Source organism: Eschscholzia californica, unplaced genomic scaffold (genome assembly GCF_041429995.1).
Source record: "Eschscholzia californica isolate CP2 unplaced genomic scaffold, dmEscCali1.0.p SCAF_311, whole genome shotgun sequence".
Lineage (NCBI taxonomy): Eukaryota > Viridiplantae > Streptophyta > Magnoliopsida > Ranunculales > Papaveraceae > Eschscholzia > Eschscholzia californica.
Genome location: NW_028238434.1, coordinates 7,501 through 10,000, shown reverse-complemented (window position 1 = coordinate 10,000; position 2,500 = coordinate 7,501).

Sequence of the window (2,500 nt, the reverse complement as noted above, 5' to 3'; positions counted from 1 at the left end):
CAAACTTGCATTCGTTGGAAAGGTCTTTTCACAAGGATTCTTTTGATATATAATAATAGCGATTCCGATAAATATTTATTTTTTTATGAATTTTTAAGTGAATAAACAATTAAAAATTCAAAAAAAATAGAAAAAAAATATTTTTTTCCCGATTCTTTCTCCAATATTCCTGATAAATACCCACACACCCACATATGGAGAATGGTCGAAAATGCTCGAGTGGATATCGAGATGTCCGACGAAGCACCACTTGGAAGGGCCGAGGCACGGGACGCCCGGGCTGTTGCTCGGGCCGGCACGGGACGCGCATGGGACAGCCCGGGACGGCATGGGACGCCCTCGCTACAGCTCGGGACGGCCAGGTACGCCCGAGACTTGGCTCGGGACGGCCTGGGACGCCCTCGCCATAGCTCGGGACGGCCTGGGACGCCCGAGACTAGGCTCGGGACGGCCTCGGCACAGCTCGGGACGGCCTGGGACGCCCTTGCCACAGCTCGGGACGGCATGGGACGCCCGAGACTTTGCTCGGGACGGCCTGGGACGCCCTTGCCACAGCTCGGGACGGCCTGGGACGCCCGAGACTTTGCTCGGGACGGCCTGGGACGGCCTCGGCACAGCTCGGGACGGCCTGGGACGCCCGAGACTTTGCTCGGGACGGCCTGGGACGTCCGAGACTTTGCTCGGGACGGCCTGGGACGTCCGAGACTTTGCTCGGGACGGCCTGGGACGCCCGAGACTTGGCTCGGGACGGCCTGGGACGCCCTCGCTACAGCTCGGGACGCCCGAGACTTGGCTCGGGACGGCCTGGGACGCCCGAGACTTGGCTCGGGACGGCCTGGGACGCCCGAGACTTGGCTCGGGACGGCCTGGGACGCGCTCGGCACAGCTCGGGACAGGCCGGGACGCCCGAGCCGAGCTTCGGGTCGCACGAAATCTCTTCGTATTCCGACATATTAGAAGCTTCCCATCATGTAGTAGGCCGAGCTTTGCCCTTTGGATGCCCTATGGTGCTTGGCGAGCACTAGGGAACGTGCCAGCACAAGTGCTGTGCACGCTCTGGGGAAGGAGCTCAACCCTCCCCCTTATAGTGCAAAGTTATTGTTTTGCCTATTTTCACAAGGAAACATCAATTTTTTAACCAAGCATACTGGGCCTTTACTCCTTCGTTACTCGTCGGAATCCAGCAAACTTATACTCGTTGGAAAGGCCTTTTCGCAAGGATTTTTTTGATATATTATAATAGCGATTCCGATAAATATTTATTTTTCTATGAATTTTTAAGTGAATAAACACCGGAAAATTCATAAAAAATAGAAAAAAAAATATTTTCTTCCGTTTCTTTTCTCCAATAATTCATAAATAATACCTCAATAGTATAAATGAAGAGAGAGTCGAAATGGCCCGGGTGGGTTTCGAAATGTCCCACGACCCCATAGAATGCACGGGCCAGCCGAGCCAAAGCAGGGGACGCGCATGGGACAGCAGGGGACGCGCACGGGACAGCGTCCCTATGGCTCGGGACGGCATGGGACAGTACGGGACGCCCTTGGTAAAGCTCGGGAATCCCATCGGACGCGCATGGGACGGCCTTGCTAAGGCTCGGGACGGGCTTGCTAAGGCTCGGGACGGATGGGACAGCACGGGACGCGCATCGGACGGCCTTGCTAAGGCTCGGGACGGCATGGAACAGCACGGGACGGCCTTGGTGAGGCTCGGGACGGCATGGGACAGCACGGGACGGCCTTGGTGAGGCTCGGGACGGCATGGGACAGCACGGGACGGCCTTGGTAAGGCTCGGGACGGCATGGGACAGCACGGGACGGCCTTGGTAAGGCTCGGGACGGCATGGGACAGCACGGGACGGCCTTGGTGAGGCACGGGACGGCCTCGGTGAGGCTCGGGACGGCATGGGACAGCACGGGACGGCCTTGCTAAGGCTCGGGATGGCCTGGGACGGCCTTGGTGAGGCTTGGACGGCACGGGACGCGCATGGGACAGCATGTGACGGCCTTGGTAAGGCTGGGCACGGCATGGGACGCACATGGGACACCTTATGGGGATCATCAAGGGACGTTGCACGGGACATTCTTAGCCATGAAGGGCCTTCACATGGGACATCTTAGGAGTCAAGAGCCGGCACATGGGACAATGGAGTTCACACGCACGGAACACTTCGGCTACTTCCGTTCGGAACGTCGTGGGATCTTTATGTCCCCATTAGCACCGACGCATCAACATGCTAGGAAGCTAGGTCCGAACTTCTCGAAGTGTCGATGGCACTTGGACGGATACGCATCCGATCCGATGTTATGATGATGTACTTTCTCCGATATCGATGTCGGGGTGTATTCCGATGTTATGATGTACTTTCTCCGAGATCGATGGGACGACCTTGGTAAGGCATGGGTCGGCCTTGGTAAGGCTCGGACGGCACGGGACGCGCATGGGACGGCCTTAGTAAGGCTCGGGACAAAATGGGACAGCACGGGACGCCATGGGA